The 20,535-nt window shown below is 35.8% G+C and overlaps 1 pseudogene; it reads left to right on the forward strand.

The window, feature by feature from the left end:
* Positions 1-13,066: 13,066 nt before the first annotated feature.
* Positions 13,067-14,137, forward strand: LOC120125007 (annotated as a pseudogene).
* Positions 14,138-20,535: the final 6,398 nt, after the last annotated feature.

Below are 20,535 nucleotides of genomic sequence, written 5' to 3' on the forward strand. Positions count from 1 at the left end.
GCTTAGTAAATTCATTCGGTTGATGCTAATACTGCTAAATTGTTTAGTCTTTAACCCTGTGAAATTAGTATTTGTCTTTGTTTTATCTTTTTGTTGAAGAAACCCTAAATAGAAACACCAAATTCGCAACGTGAAAATGAATTCATTCGGTTGATGCTAATACTGTTAAACTGTTTAGTCTTTAACCCTGTGAAATTAATATTTATCTTTGTTTTTGTCTTTTTGTTGAAGAAACCCTAAATCGCAACACCAAATTCGCAACGCGAAAATGAAAATCGCAACGTGATTTTAGTTTCGTGTTTGCGATTTTCATTTTCGCGTTGCGATTTTCATTTTCGCGTTGCGATTTTAAGTTTTAGAAACTTCTTTTATTCTGCAAATTGAAACTTGAATGAATTGCATTACTTCAATAAAAAAACAAAGACAAATACTAACTTTACAGTGTTGCTAATTTAAGTTTCAAGAATAAACTACTACTCTTTATGTTGTCCTTGAACATGCACTAAACCTATATGTTGTCCTTTTAAATGTTTATATAAGTGTTTACTTCTAAAATGTTATCTGATGCATTTTGTGAACTATGATGAAATAATGACTTGGGTAAATATCGTGCTAGTTTGAAACACATTTGGCTTTGTTTTCACTGTTTAATATCATGTTTGTTTATAGTGTATAATTTGTAGTTTTTGGTATATCTAACTGTATGTTTATTGTTTTTGTAGAAATTTTTTTCAGCTGCATTGACCTTAAGGAATAAATTAAGCCTAGCCACTAAAATTGCGTCGACGCTTACACCTCTACAAAGAAAATTGTTTGATGATACTTCCTTCGGGCCATGGCTGAAAGTGTAACATACGGGTGGAGATGCTACGTTGACACATTTGTTTCTTCAGACCATGACTAACGATCTACCCGAGGGGATACAACGTGGTAATGAGGAGATATGGTTTCATTTTCCTCCGGCACATACTTGTTTTGGGCGGGAGGAGTTTTGCTTAATCACTGGTATACGCTTCGGACACGATGATGTAGGTCGGTACACTAGTCATATCGCCCGCCCATCATGGTTATCTCGGGTTTTTCCTGAGCTAGCAAAGTTGAAGCCGAGTTTACACGTCGATGACTTGAAGAGATTATTTGATAAAGATGGTTTTACTTGGATGGATGACCTTGATGTTGTCCGAGTATGCAATTTATTACTTTTGCATGCCGACTTTTTAGGCAAAGAGGGCAGACAACCTATCTCCGAGGACCTAATATTATTGGTAGATGACCTAAATGCATGGGACCTGTTTTCATGGGGTTCATATATATGGAAAGCTACCTGAAAGAAGTTGTCGTCTGCCTTTGAGGACCGAAAAAGTTTGTGGGGCGATAGTTCTAAATACACTTTGACAAGCTTTACTTGGGCCTTTAAGGTAAGAATTTCTATATAATGTTTCCAAAATTATAATTAATTATTTAACAATTACTAATGTTTGTGTATTATATTGTTTTGTAGATTTGGATATTTGAGGTTTTCCCCAGCATGCAGTCATATGCGATAAAATGATCAAATGATATTCCTAGGGCTATTACCTGAAAGAGGATCCGCATGTTGGATTAGGAAGATTTACTCCCATATACGACGATGAATGATGTAAGTTAACACACAAATAATACCATATATAAACAAGTTATTACTAGTACAAGTTTAACTTTGTTTGAGCTTTTATATTGTTAGGAGGCCAACTATCCATTATAGAGGCTGACACCCACAGAGGCTGAGCTTGCCACTGATTAGTGGCAAGCTAGTAAGCAGTTTTTTGATGGGACGGATGATGAGCACCCCCCACTTCGAGAGCCATCACCTGATCGGGCCTATTCTACAGCTCGACACCCAGAGCCATCACCTGATCGAGCCTCTTCTCTACCTCCACCATCACCTATTCCATCACATCATCGAGCCTCTTCTCCACCATCACCTCATAATAGGCGACCGAAAAAGAGGCCACGACATTTATCTCCCTGTTCTCCACCTCCACGGGATGAGTTAGGGGAATTACGTGATGAGATCGGTGCTTTACATCATGAGGTCGGTATTTTACGTGAAGATAATGGTGCATGGCGTGATGAGGTTCGATCTTTACGAGGTGAGGTGGATTTTTTACGCGATGATAATGGTGCGCTACGCGGTGATGTATCTACTTTACATGATGAGGTTGCCGCTCTATGCGAGATTGTTTCATTGTTATAGAATGAGGTTTATACTCTACGCAATGAGATAAATTTGTTTAATACTATACTAAAAATGCAAATAACCTTTTTTCGGCATTATTTATTTATTTATTTACTGATTTATGTATTAATTTATTTTCAGCGGCCCGATAAGGTAGATGCTTTACATCGGGTTTTTCTTGCACGACGGGGTTCACGCATCAGATGTCGTGCACGTGCCATTACGTCTCCGTTCACCCCACTAGTGCCAAGACTCCGTAAGAATAAGCTTGATGCACCTATCATCATTCAATAAGCGCCTCCTATCATTCAAAAGGCCCCTCTCATCATCGATGAAGCCCCTCTCACCGTTCAAGAGACCCATGTCATCGTTCAAGAGGTCCCGCCTGCCGTTCAAGAGCCCGATTCACATGGCGTCATATGTCGAAATATTGATAAACCCCCTCCCGTGCCCGATATGATGGATGCGAGTTGGTTTTCGTTTGTGTTACCGGCCAGTACCATTCCTCAGCAGGAGAGGGAAACACTACCAGACACAATTACGGATAATACCCTTTGGGTTAAGACCGCAATTGATTTTTATCTACATGAGCGGAGCAAGGGGTGTTATTCTGACCTATGCCAAATCGACGATGATATTCATTTATTTCTTGATCGGTCTTGGTGAGGTATTTTATTAGGGGTTGAAGATAATGGCTATCTCGATGGGGTGTTATATTCTTCTTATATTGCATTTTGATTAATTTTTTTTAAATTATTAATAAATTCACTAATATATTTATTTTTTATAAAACAACATATTTATGCATGGGTGTCACGTCTTCTAATAATAAGGAAATTGATGAAAAGAAATACTCGATGGACTATTATACCGACGTCTTTTCACGCGGCTCACTTGAAGGATCAGAGAGATGCTTCATATACGTTGGGTAATGGAAAAGCTAAACTTTATCCTGCGTGGTTGGTGTCGATAAGGTTAGTATTTATTTTTTGAATATTTTAAAGGTTTTCATAAATTTTATTTGATGTGCGCAATTATTTATGATTGCAGGTGTTTATCCCTGTTTTGGAACGTCGTCATTAGCTTCTCGTTGAGCTTCAGCTCCCATCCCTAAAGACAATGGTATATGATAGCATATTGAATTACATACCATTGTCTGATTTGAGAGATATTATTACAAAGGGATAGAGCGATCATTTGGCTAAATACTTGGATGCGATTGATTATTGGACAAACTCTGGAAACAAGAAGCCAAAGAAGTTCAAAATTACAATGATCAGAGACGAGACTGCGCCACAACAAATGCAGGGAGCCAGAGGGGATTGTGGTCCTCTCGTATGCTTGTTCTTGGAACGTTTGACGACAGGAAGTAAACAGTATCTACCTCCCACAGATAGAGATAAAAGTGCAGTAGGATTGTGGTTTCGGTATTATATGGCCAGATCGATATATACGAGACGCTGCCTACTTGCATCCGCGTGCTGAAAGTGCTGCAAGTGTTGTTAACATATATACTCTTTAATTGGTTTGAAAATATTTGGTTAAGTACCTAGAATTCAGTAATTTGTTGTTTGTTGGTTTTAGATGTGTAGAAAGTGTTGTTTGAGCAAATGTTTGGTTTCTGCAGGTTAATCCTGAAGTGAGCTGCGTGAAATTGATGTATTTGTGCATAAACAACAGCCTGGGGTACACTTTTTTTGCTTTGTTTAATTGAATTTTACATTGAAAGTTGATTATTGATGAGGAAATAAGATTTATTTTTTGATTAATTGATTTGTAAAAGTTGATTTGTTGTTTATAAAAAATTCAATATGCATTATGTTTGAAGGCAAAAAAGACCTGTTGAAGGTACAAATTCGCAACGCGAAAGTCAAATTCGCAATGCGCTTTTCGGTTTGCGAATTTGACTTTCGCTTTGCGAATTTGGCTATCGCAACGCTTATTTCGCGTTGCGAATTTGACTATCGCAACGCTTATTTCGTGTTGCGAATTTGACATTCGCGTTGATCGCAACATACAACATCAAGTTATATACAACATCAAACACATTCCAAGCTATAAATACAAGCTAAGGACACTTGAAGAAGCAAGAGAACAACTATCCAATCAATCAAACACAAGAGAAAATCCCAACATGATAACAACTAAACAGATCATAGCAATGTTCAAACTCAAGTTACTAATGAATGTCTAACTAAAAATGTATGCATTCACACATAAAATACACATAATACAACGCTTGCATTTAAAAATCACCTAAGTTAATAAGTCCCAAAAGGTGAAGCCGGTTGTGATTGGGATTTTGATTTCCTTTTGCTTGGCACCATATGAGCTTTGGATTTTGATGAGGATCCATTTTTTGGTAGAGGAAAAGATGATTGTGATGGCACTGGTGATCCACAGGTCAACCTTGTATGACCACTTTCTTTGCACCGACTACATGTCGATATCCTCTTCTCTTCACCCTTAGACGGTATACGATCGTGATTTTTTGGTCGGCCAGGTAGCCTGCTGTCTATGACTGGTGGCAAAACTATTTGTAAGTCATCTGGTATGTCCCACTCAGAAGGATGTGGACATGGGTAGACAATCTCGACATAAGTCTGTCGATATACTTATGTAGTGTAGCAATCCATAGCGTATGCACTTGATTCATCTTGGTTTAGATGAAGAGCAACTTTTATAACATGGCCACACGGATAACCAGATGTTTGCCATTTCTTACAACTACACGTCTTTGCATTTAGATCGATAAGCCCATTTAAGTTATTATCCAATACTTCAAAGAAAGTGTTTGAACATGGTTCAACTCTCCATGACGTTGACTTCACAACACGTTTCGTTATCTTTTTTTCAGTCCATGGTGTAACACGACGTTCCAATGTTCCTGTAAATTTAAATAAATAATACTTAGTAAAATATATTAAATATGATAAGTTATGAATTTAAAGAAATAATACCTGCATGGTTTCTTTTCTTGTAGTACCACTGTTGAATAGAGGCTCAAAAAAACTCCATTAACATAGTAATGGGTAATTTCCGGGAATGACGACTTAGAGCGTTGATTGATTTTGCACTATTAGATGTCATGAAACCATATCTTGCTCCAAGTTGATGTACTTTTGACCATCTTTCAAACCCGACATCTTCTAGTGTTTGAGCACATTGAGGCAAAACACGTCTTAAACAATTTATATGCTTATTAAAATCCACTTCCCGATAAGCTTTTAGAGCCTTCCAGTATGTCCATTTGTGATTTTTTATACCAGCAGACATTGATTTTAGATTTCTGTACAAATGAACACCACAAAGTCCATGAAAAGCATCTGGGAAACACCTTCTAACAGCGTTGTCAATTGAGTTTGCCCTATCGGATATGATTTTCAGATTGCTAATAGGACCTATGCAATCCCTAAGATGCCCCATAAACCATATTCATGAATCAGAGGTTTCAGATTTGCCAACCCCGTAAGCTATTGGCAGTATCCCATTGTAAGCATACATGACTACTGCTAATAAGTTTACTCCAAGGTATCGACCTTTCAAATGTGCTCCGTCAACTATAATAATTGGGCGCATGCAAGTAATAAACGAACGAATCTACAAAATCATATACACAAGAAATATAATCATTTAAATGTGAAATGCATGCAACTAACAAAAATGAGTCAACAAAATTATAATTATTTACTAACCGCAGCACCAATGGCGATAAACAACAACTCAAAGCGTCCATATCTATCTATTTTGATATGAGTTACCGACCCAGGATTTTTCAGCTTTAAATTGTGACAATAAGCCGGCAGTTGGGCAAACGATACTTCTGGCGACCCCCTCAACAATTCCAAGGCATAACATTTGGCTCTCCAAGCTTGAGAATATGAGATACTAATCTTGAACCGAGCATTCATGTCAATCATAATTTCATGTCCCCAATATACCCTTTCATTCAAAAACATTAACTCAGCCAGAAAACCACCCAACACCTTTTTGTTTGCCTGTCTGTGGTGAGGAAAAACTTGGGTTCTTGAACATGTATGTTTATCAATAAAAGTCCTAACTTGAAACATTTCGCAATCTTTTATCCTCTTTGCAATCATACGCCACATACAATTTTTGTCAATCATACATCTTGTTTCGAAACGATCTTTGCTTGATTTGTTAACTTTTAGTTGATAGCCATCTTCCACACATTTCGTATACAAAGCTATCTTCAAGTCTTCCTTTGTATCAAAACAATCATCTTTCTTCATACGAATAACTTTTGTGTAACAATCAACTGCTATCTTTACCAACTCTTCTTCCGGTATCTGAAGTAATTCTGGCATATTCCAGTTATACTCCCGTGGTATTTTCTTCTTTTTCCTTTCTTTGGGGACTTATTCTTCAGGGTTATATGAATTACAGAATAGATGTTCAACATGTTCATTCACAGTCGTAACTTCCTCCTCATTATCATCAACAACATCTTCCTCGGCAGCGGCTGTTTCATCATCAAAATTCGGGTATTGACCATCAAAATCATTACATGCAGGGTTTGTTTCTTCTTCCATCACATCATCAAAATCCGAGTATTGACCAAGATCAAAGTCCGGGTATTGACCAAGATCAAATTTCAAATACTGACTAGTACTCACAATTTGTTCTGTTGGCTCATAATCGTCTAACTGGTCAATACGAAAACCGAAATTTGGTGCTGAAAGTTGATTGGGATTTGGATTAGGAAAAGGTTGTGGGTTTTGAGATTGTGTTTGGTATTGGAAATGTGGTGAAACAAAATTTGCTTGGTGATGAAATTGTGGTGGAACCATTACATTTTGGGTTGAAGAACTTAGTTGATTACTACCCGCTACTGACCCAACTTCACTACTTCTAGGTTCAACAACATACAATGTAACATCATCTTCTTGCGAAACACTAATGTAAGTAATGAATCATTCAACATCTTCATTGTCGGTTAACAAATAAACTTTACCTTTTCTCTAATAAGATAGCCTAAATCCACTTAGAGGCTCTAAATTCAATTTCTTTGTAACACGTAACATTAGAGTTTCATAAGTTAATTTTTTTAATGACAGTTTTAGTTGAAGATTCATGGGTAAAGACACATATTGTAAAACACCATGAACATTCTCCCATGATCCTCCAAAACACAAATCTATCCAAACATGATCAACATTAGATGATTTCATTCTACAAATTGTAAATTAATTTACTAAACAAACGAGCTATAAACTAGATATCATCACTAACTTAGAGAAAAATATACATTTATTAAGTTGATAGTTGATAATTTAGGAGAGAAATCATTGAAAAATTATATAGAAATAAAATTATGTAAAAAAAAATTAGAGATGAGGAAGGATGTCGTTAGATATAGGAACGAATGTCGCCGGAGAGAGTGATAGATGGAGATGGAATGAGTTGCGATTTAGGGATTTAGATTATGAGTTGTTGTTACTGCGTTGTTATATACCCAAAACATTTGTGTTGCGAAACTAAATTCGTGTTACGAATTTGAAATTCAGTTGCGAATTTGAAATTCAGTTGCGAATTTGAAATTCCGCGTTGCGAATTTGACTTTTGTGTTGCGAATTTGACTTCTGTGTTACGAATTTGACTATCGTGTTGCGAATTTGACTTATGTGTTGCGATTTACAAATTCGCATTGCGATTTACAGATTCGCGTTGCGAAAATGGAAACTGGGTTGCGAAATTGGAGTTCGCGTTGCGAATTTGTTGGTCATTTTGGCAAATCCAAAAAAAGTTGGTTAAAATCGTATATTATAAGACATTTTCGGTCATTGAGATTATTTTCTCTTTAAAAAAATTAATTTAATTCCTGACTTAATTTTTTATTAGTTTTTAATCACATAAACATCGTCTCAATTTTTAGATCCAATATTTTAGATTTTCTTTTGATCCTTAAGTTTCAATTTAACTTTAATTTCCCCTCGATTCTATAGATAATTCAATCTATCGATTTTCACATTGATAGTCGTTATGTCCACATCAATATGTTGTAGGTAATCTGAAGTTTCACTCAATGAGCGGCATAAGCGGGTAAAAGGGAATGTTATTTTTCTTAAGAGAATTGGGTTCGAATAATCGCATCTTTAGTATGCACATTATCGATGAATAATTTTTTTAAACAAATATCACTTTAAAATAATTTCCTACATGCCCTTAAAATCTGAAAAATCCACTTTGATGTTCTTTGTCATAATATTGGTTCTTAAAATTACTAAATTCAGTGAGTAAATGAATTAAAGTTGATGTCAAATGCCTTACAATTCAGTTTTTTTTAACAATCTCAAGTAATTACATGTAATGGTATCTATTTAGGAATTTTAATTTGTTAAAAAAATAATAAATGATAACGTACATATACTGCATATATAATTATTTGAACCGATTTTTAATGATATTAATATTCTTATTTATCATAAATTTTACGATCAAATTTTAAAAAATTGAATCACGACCGACAAACATAGAATCTATCGTGTTTGATATGAAATGTCGTGTGTACAAAAGTCATCGAGGCACATTGACTAGTTAAAATTTTAAAAATTTTACGATCAACTTTTAATGATTTAATCTGATATATTCCCTGAATCTGGTGTCATTAAAGAATAAGATGACAGAACACACGGACCGTTAAAATAAAAAGACAGAATATTTGTCTGCTTGTAGTCGTTCTGAGCAAACAGAGCCTCGCCTGGATTACGTAATGGTACCCGATAAAAAGCCAAAAAGCAGAAGTGTCGAGTATTTAAGAATCTGCAATGGTGAACTCCACCTCGACACCAGGTTCAATGGTAATTGATGTGATCTGCTTGACCACGTCCGTTGAACTGAAGAGGTCAATAACTCGCTTATGAACACGGAGTTCAAACCGATTCCATGTGTTTGTCCCTATGAAAGGACACCGATAGTTTCATAACTTTTCCGAAAAGGTTACTCTTGTGGCATCAAAAGCCTCGGCATACTACACATTTATTTCTCAAATTTGTATACATGTCACACAAACCCCAACCAAAACCAACAATGTCATATACATCAGTAAATCCTTGAAGAAAACATGTAAATCACACATGCAACATGTAAGCTCAAGCATCGAAAACTACCATCAGCAAAGATAGGTTCTACATATCTGACCATGAAAAAGGCTGCAAAATCCTTTTTTTTTATAAAAATATTGATGCTCAAAGTTATTAACCGGAATGCAGTTACAGTAAAATGACATGAAAAAAATGGGACATGGCAAGAATACACATTCCTCGTGTTTAGTCCTGCAGGTGTTCTGATTACCAGCGAAAACAAAAATATGGCAATATTGCATTCGCAATCATAAAAAATTGTCATTTCTAACTTCATTTCAAGAAAGTTAAATTATTCTTCATAAATAGGTTTCTGTAGAGTTAAAAAGTTTGAATATAAGCAATGTAACCCCTCGGATCGATGCGGGTGATCCAATTCGATCCGAGGTGTCACATTAGGGCTACCGGAGCAACCCACAGTAAAAATCCCGGAAAAATTTAAAATTTCTGTTAAAACGCATAAAATCATAAATTAATTTATAATTAAAATACAAGTTCAGAAGAAGAAAAAAACAATTCATACTTAGTATCAAAATCAAATACGACCTACATGCCCCCTAATTTTCCCTTGTACCATACTCTTCAACCCAAGCCAATGGAACTCCCATTATAGATGTCGATAGTTGCATTGTATCAATTCTTTTAACTTGAAATGGAGAGTAAAAGAGTGAACTTTGGGAAGCTCAGTAATACGAAACTACTAAGTGATGCTAAAAGACATGCAGATAAATGGAAAAACATGAATTTTCCTTCTTGATTCAGACGTATACAGATTTTCGGGATGAGTTAAGGTTCCACTGATATTTCTTTGAGTAAAAGACAGGAAACTTACAGTTCAGAGAAAAAGTTCAAAGGACAAAGTTCATGAGATCTAAATAGGATGTCTAGTGTGATCCAACAAAACAGAGTAACATATATAGATTCTTTAAAAACGTTAGTGGTTAAAACATATTTTAAAACCACGGTAATACCCTCCAACCAAACACCTTTATGCAATTTCCCCATAGATGCATCCAAAAGGACTTAGCCTAAGTACATAATAAAGGAGCCACCTTAAGGGAATACCTTGCGGCCTATGGGCCTACCCAAGGGTCTCCTTAGGTCCGTAAGGAATTACCAGTTTGATTAGAGCTGAACCTTCATACTCTATAATCATACTTATACAGTATCCAGTAGAAATCAAATTTAATAGTAAACAGTAATACTAGAATCATGATCCAATAAAATCTCGTAAGAGTGACAATAAAATAAACCACATAACTGTCCTCCACCCGTACACCATATGCAGACCCCTAATTTACCTAAGAGAGTGCCTTGGTGCTTGGGAGCCTACCCAAAAAAGTTTATCGGGGCCCCGGAGCCTACCCAATGGTCACCTTAGGTCCGTAAGGAATTACCAGCTTGATCAGAGTCGGTTCATACAATAAACAGTAGATTCTATGATCTATAAATCATGAACGATTATATTTTTTAGTGAAAACAAGTAATCAGAGAACACATATCACGTAGCCATAGTTCATAAATAAGTGAATCAGTAAATCATAAATTTTGGTGAAACACATTTCAAAACAGATAAAACAATCATGTAGTACATAGGGAACACACTAGAGGATCTAATTATTTTCTAGAGGTACTTAGCAATTATCAAGTGGGGGAAGCACGAAACTTCTGCAAACTAATTAAATTTCAGAAACGAGATCCCTATAAAAAGGGGGTTTGACAACTAACAGAGTCATCAATCATTCAGGAAGTGATTTATCAAAATCATATAGTATTTGTGTATTTTTTGATACACTAAGTAATTAGGAAGGTACTCAAAATCTTTTGCATTAGAGTTACTTGAGATTTCAGGTATGACAGGAGTGATTCTATTATTCAGGAAATCAGGAGCATTTTTGACATTTGGTTCTTGGAGAATTCTTAGTAATTTAATCTAATAAGAGTGAAACGATGATTCATGGTATTTAAGATTCATGTCAATTTATCAGGATATCAAGTCAACTCGAAATAAAAAAATCCCAACACGATGATACCTGTCAACTAGTCAAATCGATGCACTTCAAGGATATTCACACTTTAATACTGCCATCACTATTTAACTGTTCATCTTCAAAATCATCGTTAAATGGATCTTAGGGAGAAGAAAAAATTTCATGGTATTTATTTCATTTCTGTATTGCAACGGTATCAAAAAATGTCGACGTTATTGATTCATGGTTCAAAACCCTTATGGACGGTAAAACATATAAGTTCATCAGCATTTCCAGACTTATCCAAGTCATTCGCTTAATTCTGGGTTATTGTGGGTACTTAGGTCATTTAGTAGTCAAGTTTATTTCGGTCACTTCGGAGTTTCCATAGTAATTCAGTTGCTTCCACAATTCGGATATATACCATATTTCCATTCGGTTCAACTCGATCATATAATATAGTCATTTAAAGGCTTTGAGGTACTTTGGGTCATTTTATGTTTTAGGGGCATTTTAGCCATTTTACACTTCAATCCAGTCTTTCCATTTAATTTAATTTTTTGAACAAATCAAACATAAATAATACTCCTGATATTTTAGTCTTTAACTATTTGCTAATAAATCAATAATTCTAGGTATTGTATCCGTGCTTCAAATGTAGACACGCCTAAAGAGAGAGGTGCACAGAGACAAACATGCAGACATGCATGGTTTGCTCGATAAAAATACAGCGTGGATCCCCATTTACACTTTCACATTCCTAATGCGCTATCAGTACCGAATAGCTCACGAGATGAGATCACATTGCATCGACCATCATGAATGATCATCAATAATGCTGAACCCACATCTGCCATCCCGTTCTTTACCCTTCCATCCCCGCCTGTCTGCTCTGTCCTCCACTACCCGCAAATCAATGCCCCCTCAAAATTCTCCTTCTGAATTTATCTCTCCTAAATCTAATAAAATAATTTTGGATTATTTAAGTAAAGTCATATTTTATGATTTATTCTTTTTAAAATAATTTAAATTTATAAAATTAGTGTTGAATTATTTGAGTTTTTATTTTTTTTGGTATAAAAAAGTTTAAGTTAGGGGTGAATTTCTCAGTCCAGAGTCAGAGTATACCTAAGATTCAATTGAGATTTATATAGAAATTTACAGATTACTCACCAAAAGTGACCGTAGTAAGATTCGGACTTGGCCTTACAAGCTCAAATTTTTGAATCTCAACTACTTGTACCAACACTCGTCGGCATTATTTGAGTTTATAAATATTCAAAATTAAATTTATTTGAGTTTTTGTTTAAATTTAATTTTAAATATTTATAATAGTATGATGTTATTTGATTTTAACTTATATTATTTTTGCATGAATCGAACGATATTAATAGTTAAAAAATTATTATTATTCTTTGATGTCTCAGGTTTGAGCACTGTATATATTAAGATATAAGCGTTTGTTGTCAAATGATTGAGTTTTTGAATAGATATTTTCTTATATTTACTCTAAACTTAATTAAAAGAAACTTAGAATTTTTTATAATCGTGTGTGTTTATATATATATCATTTTAAATTAAGAGACTAAAATTAAATCGTTCAATTTCGTTTATATCTAAATTTAATTTTTTTTTATGAATCAAGTTTATAATTTATAATTTTTTAATTTGAATAAAATAAAAAAGAAAGTCAACTTTTTTCAGATTAACTGGAATTTTACTCAATCCATATTGCTTTCTTATTTTCAAATATAATTCCCTCTCTCTATATATTTATGCCCCTAATCCACCCGTCACTCATTTACTATATCCTATCCGTTTGCAGCGAAAATGCACCCTTCTCCGGTGCTTCTCACGCTCAGCGTCGTATCCATTTTGCTCACAGAAACTCCGGTCATGGGATACCGTCCATGGCCTCACCTAAAACCCAACACCTCCGACTAAATGTACGGAAGCTCCAAGGAATTCGAGGGCTCATGGAGTTCGTCCAATTGAGATACCACATGAGTCCAGTCCTCACCGCCAACATCACCATCCACATTATCTGGTACGGCCGATGGCAGAAATCCCAGAAGATCATCCGTGAGTTCATCAACTCCATCTCCGCCGTCGACGCCAGGCGACCTTCCGTCGCCGGGTGGTGGAAGACCGTACAACTTTATACAGACCAAACGGGTGCCAACATCTCCCACACGGTGCATTTAGGGGAGGAGAAGAACGACCGTTTCTACTCCCACGGGAAGTCCCTCACGCGCCTCTCGATACAGTCCGTCATAAAAAGAGCGGTGACCCGCGTACGAAACCGCTGCCGATGAACCCCAGAGGCGGACTCTTCCTCCTGCTCACCTCCGATGACGTATCCATCCAGGATTTTTGCGGCCAGGTGTGTGGGTTTCATTACTTCACATTCCCGTCCATCGTGGGGTACACGCTCCCTTACGCGTGGGTTGGTAACTCGGCGAAGCTTTGTCCCGGCGTGTGCGCCTATCCCTTCGCCGTGCCTGCGTACATGACGGGGTTGCAGCCGTAAAAGTCACCCAACGGTGTCGCGCGAGTGGACGGGGATGCTAAGCGTTATAGGACACGAAATTGCTGAGCTGGCAACCAACCCCTTGGTGAACGCTTGGTACGCCAGGCAAGAGCCCGTGGCACCCGTCGAGATAGCGGATTTTTGTGAGGGTATCTATGGAACTGGAGGCGGTGGATCTTACACGGGACAGATGTTGAACGATAGAGATGGTACATCCCCAACACATGGCACAATTTTGCCCAATAAGCCTTTGCAATGTTCTTTATAAACTCATCTCCAAAATGTTGGCGAATAGATTTCAGAAGGTCCTTAATTTTTGCATTGATGAGGCTCAATGTGCTTTTGTACCAGGTAGGCTTATCACAGATAATATCCTCGTTGCTTATGAGTTGTTGCACTGTTTTAAAAATAGGAAGTATGGGAGAGTCGGCTCTTTTGCTCTAAAGTTGGATATGAGTAAGGCTTATGATAGGGTTGAATGGCCTTTTATTGAATCTATTCTACGCAGATTGGGTTTTTTTAGATCTTTGGATTCTTCGAATTATGCTCTGTGTGACGGTGTCTTATTATGTGGTCCTTAATGGTGTGGTTGGCCCTATTTTTAACCCAACTAGGGGTCTTCGGCAAGGGATCCTTTAAGTCATTATTTATTTTTAATTTGCAGTGAAGGACTATCGGCTTTATTGCGTCGTGTAGCAGCGAATAACTCTCTCAAAGGTGCCCGAATTTATAGATATGCCCCTCTTGTCACTCATATGTTTTTTGCAGATGATAGTTTGATTTTTGGGGAGGCTAACGCAGGTGGAGCAACAACAATTAAAGGGCTGTAGGACATATATTCTCGATGTTCAGGCAAAGAGGTTAATTTTGAGAAGTCGGGTGTTTTTAAGTGCCAATGTTTGCCTTTCAAATAAGCAAGATGTCTGTCGCATTATCCAGGTTCATAATAGCACTAATCCAAAGAAGTATCTGGGATTGCCAACCATAGTTGGACGCAACAAGGGATTGGCTTTCCGAGAATTAAAAGAAAAATTTCTGAAGCGAGTTGAGAACTGGAATACTAAGACTATCTATAGGAGGGAGGGAGTTCATTAAGTCTGTTTTGCAGGCTATCCCCCTTTTTGCTATGACTTGTTTTTTTCTCCTGTCTTCTTTTTGTAGTGAGCTGGAAAGCCTAGCCGCCCGTTTTTAGTGGCAAAAGTCTGGAAATAGAAGGGGTCTACATTGGTGTTCTTGGTCTTCTTTATGTACTTTGAAGGAGGATGGAGGCATGGGATTTAGAGACTTGTCAAAGTTTAATGTGGCTCTACTAGCTAAACAAGGCTGGGGTTAAAATGGAGCATAGGCGATGGAACTAATGTATCTATTTTGCGTAGTATTTGGATCTTCAAAGCTCGTTATTTTCCCAACTCTACTTTCCTCGATTCAAGGTTGGGGTCAAATCCTTCCTATACATGGTGTAGTATTTGGAGCTCAAAAGGTCTGCTGGAAATAGGGTTAAAATGGAGCATAGTTGATGGAACTAATGTATGTATTTGGGAGGATTTTTGGCTACCAGGAGATGTGAATAAAAGGGTTGAATCACCTAGAGTCGCTGGGCTTCTTTGGGTAAATGACTTAATTCACAATGGTTCGAACACTTGGAATAGGGAGTTAATTGAGAGTTCTTTTAACTAGTATGATGCATAGGCTTCAGTATTATCTTGGCCGAATCACGACCTCATGATTTGGCGAGGTGAACACTCTGGAATCTATTCAGTCAGGAGTGGGTATATACTTCTTTTGGGTCAGTCAGATAGAAAAAGGTGTTCAAACAAGTTTGGGATCTTGACTGCCCTTCAAAAGTTTGAATCCATTTGTGGAAAACCCTATGGAATTATTTTCCTACACTTCAGAACTTATTTTAGAGGAGAATTGCATTTGATACTAAGTGTTTGCGTTGTAATCATGCTCCTGAATCCAAAGTTTATATTTTTCGAGATAGTGTTTTTATGCAACAGGTGTGGCATCATCTTAATGTTAGATGGTCAGCTAATGCTAATCACCTATCTTATTTTGAATAGCTTTCATGGTTATTTGACAATGGCAGAGGCTACAAAAAGGAAATTATCGCATACACAATATGGGCAGTATGGTTTGCACGCAACAAGCAACTTCATGAAGGTAAAATACAAGGGGTGGAATGTATAGTTACCTTTGTTCGGAGCTACTGCCAAGATTATGAAACCTCCCTGCAAAATATACATCGCCCTCACCCTTCTACTTTGGTTCAGTGGTCTCCTCCTTTTCCTAATTGAGTTAAGATAAATGTTGATTCATGTCGTTTACCTGCAATTAACAAAACTTATTCAGGGTTCATTATCCGAAATGAATTGGGGCTCATTATGGGATTTGGCGTCAAATCTCAACCCGATTTTGTTTTGGTTTTTCTGGCTGAGGCAAGGGTAGTTCGACATGGTCTCCTCTTTGCTGCTAAGTTGGGATTCCAATTGGTGACCCTGGAGAGTGACTCGAGAACAGTAATTCATAAAATTAAAGAGTTGGGAGATGATTACTCAGAACTCCAACCTGTGATTTGGGATATCAAGGCCATTGCTCTTCGATTTGTTTGCTGCCGCTTCAGTTTCTCACCTCGCTCCAGTAGTCAAGCAGCTCATGCAATGGCTTCTTATGGTAAGAAAGTGGTTGTTGATTCTTTTTGGATTGAAGAAGCTCCACAAGAAGTTTCAACCTTCATCGACGCTGACCGGAGGAACAAACCTCTCACTTGAAGCTGCTACGTTTTACAAATTTGGGGTGGATTTCATTATCACTTTTCTCTTTGCAGGAACCCCCAAATTCCCTCGTCTGATTTTGGTTGTTCTCTCTTTGCTTGGTTGAAGAATAAGGGACCTATGCCGTTTCTTTTTGTTATTGTTTTTCCTCTCTGTTTGTGTTTTAAGACTGAGCTTGTTTACTTTCCCTTTTTCTTAGTCTGTTTTTGTTTTTTCTGTGTGCTGTAGGAGCTTGGCTTATTTTTCCCCCCCCAATTTTAGTTCGTTTTCCAGCTTTGTAATTGTTTTCAAGTGATACATCGTTAATAATTTTGCTTTGTTACAATAATCTTCTATTATAAAATTCAACCTTAAACCATGAGCTATACTTTGAGTTAGTATTCATATAAAGAATAAAATTGTAAGTGTTTTAGGCGTTAAATGTATGGGATTATTTTTGTAAGTTCATTTTTTTTTATTAAAAATAGATTTTAATTTTCTATTATTTTTTAAAAATATTATAAATATTTTTTGGTAAAGTACACAAATTTCCCTTGACTAGAGCTTTGCTTTGTTAAGTTCTACGGCTATTAAAAGTTACAAAATAGTCAATCGACTATAAGACATTATTTTTTTGAGCCCATCAACTATTAAAAAGTTACAAAATAGTCACCTGAACATTCATATATTCCAAACTCATCTTTTTCCATTTTAAAATTGATTGTTGTCTAAGCTAAACCCTAACATCTTGACTGAGATATGATAGTCGGTTAAGATTTTAAGATAAGATTTTATCATACTTAGTCAATAGATTAACGTCCAGTTCAAATTGATGTCAATTTTTAACGAAAAATGACAAGTTTTGAACATATGAATAGTTAGACCATTTTATAATTTCTAATAGCCGGAGGACTCGACAAAGTAACGTTCTACAATTAGAGGACCATTTTTAAATTTTTAATAGTTAATGGACTCACTAAAGCAATCCCTTATAATCAGGGGACCATTTGTGTACTTTACCTTATTTTTTTAGAACACAAATGACATATACTTGATAGAATCTTATGTTATCATATTTTCAAAAGTTAACATTAACTGTAATATCCCGAAATCTGGGTCAGTGACTAAAATGAGAATTTTAGTAATTTGGGGATCAATTTAGGAAAAATTTAAAAGTTTAATGACTTAAATAGGAATATTTCAGCATTGGATTAAATTGTATTTATGGAAAGATTGAAAGGGTATTATGGTCTTTTTCTTTTAAAGGATATTTTTCCCTTAAAATAAGAGTTAAACACGTGGGGTGGGAGATTTATCTGGAAACTCTTTTTCTTCTTGCTTTCTTCTTCCCGTGTGCTCAAGCTCAAGTCTCAAAGGCGAGTTTTAATTTAGATGGTTAATTCTTGAATTTTTAAGTTGAGTTTAATTCTTTGAGTGCTATATAAGTTTAAGGAAAGCTTATATAAGCTTAAAACATTAAGAAGAGAGAATTACAAAGGAAATTTTATTAAGGGTTTAGAAATCAATTTTTGATATAAAGAGCTATTTGAAGTTTTATTGATGAATTTGACTTGTCATTAGAAGGATTAAGAAGTTTAAAGCATTAGAAATGAATTTAGAACACATTGAAAGTTTGATGAAATTCTTTGGTTTAAGAGTTATAGTGAGATATTGAAGATAATGAAGTGTTATAGTGTTTAAAGAGGGTTTATATGTGTATGGATAAGTTTAAGGGCATGAGGAGAGGTAAAAAATAAGAGTTTGGGGTTAAGTGTTAGAAATTTTTGGGCTTAGAAACATTTTCTGGGTTAGGGGTATCGGTACCTGTTGAGTGGGTACCGACACTATAAGGCAATTTATGAGGAATTGATGTATGGGGTATCGATACATGTATGAACAATATTGATACCATATGGAAGAGGTATCGATACCTATATGGAGGGTATCGATACCAGGGAACATCAAAGCTAATTTTGGTATCGGTACCGGGGCAGGGTATCGGTACCCTAGCATAGAGGTATCAGTACTGTGAGGTAGTACCGATACCACTTAAGTTGGAAAGTTGAAATGGGAGTTTTTATTGATATGAATCGTATCAAGTAATTTGAATCTCGATATTTATTAAATTTTGTATTTGTGTAGATATCGATCGAAAGTAAAGTTCGGATAGGCTGTCAAAGTAAGATTCACGAGAGAGAACAAGAGTTTGGTATTGGCAAGTAACCAAGGTTAGTACATGATGATAAGAGTAAGTTATGCTATGGAATTAAGACTTGTGATAAGTCTAATTCATATATTAGGTTACATGAGTATGTGAATACAAGCATATAGGGATAAGATGCTTAGATGTACCCGAGTCCATGCATATGTTAGAGGTAAGTTCATTTTTATATGTGATATGTGTGGATGTATGTATGTGTGAATATGTCTTGTATGTATTACATGTATGTGATTTATATGAATATAAAAGTATAAAACATAGATAAATGAAAAGATATGAACCATATGATATGAACTATATATGTGCTATATGATATAAGTAAGTTTTATAAGAAATGACATGAACTACGGGATGATATGTTATATAAATACAAGAACTTGTGATATGAGATATATGATAAGAAGATATGAGACTTCATGTGAGTATTACACGATACATGTAATAAGAAGCCATGAACTTTTACGTGTGTATGATATGAATATGTGAAAGGGTGATAACATAAATAATAACACCCATGTTATGTGTTACGAGAGCTAGAGGTATAGTTGACATGCCAAGAGTCGAGGGTTTTACGTTGTCATTCGGGACATAGTGGTCATTCGGGACAAATTCTACGCACCCCTAGTGGGAATTATACGAGCTGTGGTGACATCATATGTGCACAACCTCTATGTACTCACATATCTTAAGTTCGCAAAAGTATACACGAGCTTTAAAGATAATAAATAACTTGCTATGATATTATGTGTGTGTTCCTTTGGGAAATGGTATATGTGCTATATGACGAGTATAAATGATAAGTTCAGGATCATATGATAATAAGAATGAGGATAATAATATAAGTACATATGCGTATTTGTTATATGAGATAATATGTGCTTGTGTATGATATGATATTAGTAATGGTTCATGCATTGTTGTGATGTAGAGTTTACATTATATGTTTATGTCAAACATATGCCCATATGATAAAAAGGAATTAGTGATGATAAAATAAGTAATGATAAGCATGTTAATAATGTGTTTAAGTATATATATACATGTATGATGTTGTGTTATATGATATGTGCATGCAATTGATAGTTTAATAAGAGCTTACATTATGTATTTACATGTCTCACTAAGTCTATGACTTAGTGTGTAAGTGTCTTACACGTAGGTGTTGATAAACAAGAGGATCAAGCTTAGGACCAACTGAACAACATATCCCCACTCGAAGATCAGATCAGAAATATTTTGTAAAGTATGTCTTGTTATGTAATTTAGCATGTTGGCATGTAAACAAAGTCATTAAGTATGTATGCTCTGATGGAGTTTGGTAATGTTTTGAACATATTTATGTAAAAGAATAACCTTATAGTAATGAAAGTTTAATTTTTCTATGGTTTTTTTTATAAAAGTACATGTTTTAAATAGCCAATGTGACACCTCAAATTCGTATCCGGGTCGGATACGGGTTGGGATGTTACATTTAATGGTATCAGAGCTAAGGTTTAGCCGATTCTAGGTTTAAATCAGTGTCAAAAGTGTTTTAAAATGTATACATGCCAACAAAAAATGAAAGTTTCTGATCTGATAGAGTCATGAGTATGTTGTCTTCTAATAGAGTTATATGCTTATGTATTAGATGTCTGATCGTGAGAGTTCTCGAAGTGAAAGGAGAAGAGATATACATGGAGGAATAGTAATTCACCTTACCTGGCCAGGCAGGATGAAGAGCGAACACCTCCAAAAGTACCA

Source organism: Hibiscus syriacus, unplaced genomic scaffold (assembly GCF_006381635.1).
Source record: "Hibiscus syriacus cultivar Baekdansim isolate YM2019G1 unplaced genomic scaffold, ASM638163v2 tig00110429_pilon, whole genome shotgun sequence".
NCBI classification, from domain to species: Eukaryota; Viridiplantae; Streptophyta; class Magnoliopsida; order Malvales; family Malvaceae; genus Hibiscus; species Hibiscus syriacus.